Here is a 1,053-nt window from a genome sequence, read left to right as displayed (position 1 = left end):
CCGGAGCCCAGCAGGGCGAGGCTGTGGTGGCCAGGAGCATGCCACTGCACTCTAGTCTGGGCGACAGAGTGAGACTCCAACTCAAAAAAAAAACAAAAAAAAAAAAGGTTGAGATGACTCTGACATTTAAGTAGAGACTTGAACCAGGAAGTTTATCAATATGCTTAAGGCCCCAGGTGGGAAGATACCAGAATTTCCAACCCAGATCTTTAAGTTTCTGTATTAGGGAATCCAGTCAGGTTAGACCAGGAGTGTCGGAAGATAGCCCAGTGGCAGAAAAGGACATGAGACCCAAAATGAAATCATCTTCAAGAAAGGAGAAGTCAAGGAAGATAATGAAGTTTAAGACAAGGCTAGGATGGGTGCAGTGACTCACACCTGTAATCTCAACACTTTGGGAGGTGAGAGGATTGCTGAAGGCCAGGAGATCAAGACTAGCATAGGCAACATAGCAAAATCTTTCCCTATAAAAAAATAAAAATAAAGGTAAGGCCCCAGGTATTAGTGTGGAACCACAGATTGTGTTCCTGCACATACTGAAACTAGATACTAGAAATCCATCAGAGCCCAAGCATCTAATTTGTGGATTTGACTTTGGAGAGCTAGTTCTCTGTGATATTATAAAAAAAGGCATATTTGGTCTCTGCCCCAAGTCCCTGACACAGAGCTCAATCTAAATCTAATCTAAATCTCTTTGAATTTCCTGGGTGATCAGAACATCTTTTGCTCTAATGAGATATCTCTTGGTGAGTGCCTGCCTAGCTTCAGCCTGGGGGCTGGGCACCAGAAAGACTAAGTCATGATTAGAAGCTTGGACACTTTTAGCCCCGTCCCCCATCCTCCAGAGAAGAGAAGGGCTAGAGGTTGAGGTAATAATTAATTATGCCTACATGATGAATCCTCCATAAAGATCCTTATCTGTGGGGGTTCCAAGACTTCCAGGCTGGTGAACAAGAATACATGCGGGCCGGGCTCGGTGGCTCAGCCTGTAATCCCGCGCCTTTGGGAGGCTGAGGTGAGTGGATTGCCTGAGCCCGCGGGTTCAAGACCCAC

The sequence above is a fragment of the Carlito syrichta genome, unplaced genomic scaffold (assembly GCF_000164805.1).
Source record: "Carlito syrichta isolate Samal-C Ts95f unplaced genomic scaffold, Tarsius_syrichta-2.0.1 Scaffold142981, whole genome shotgun sequence".
NCBI classification, from domain to species: Eukaryota; Metazoa; Chordata; class Mammalia; order Primates; family Tarsiidae; genus Carlito; species Carlito syrichta.
Note: the sequence above shows the minus strand (reverse complement) of the source record.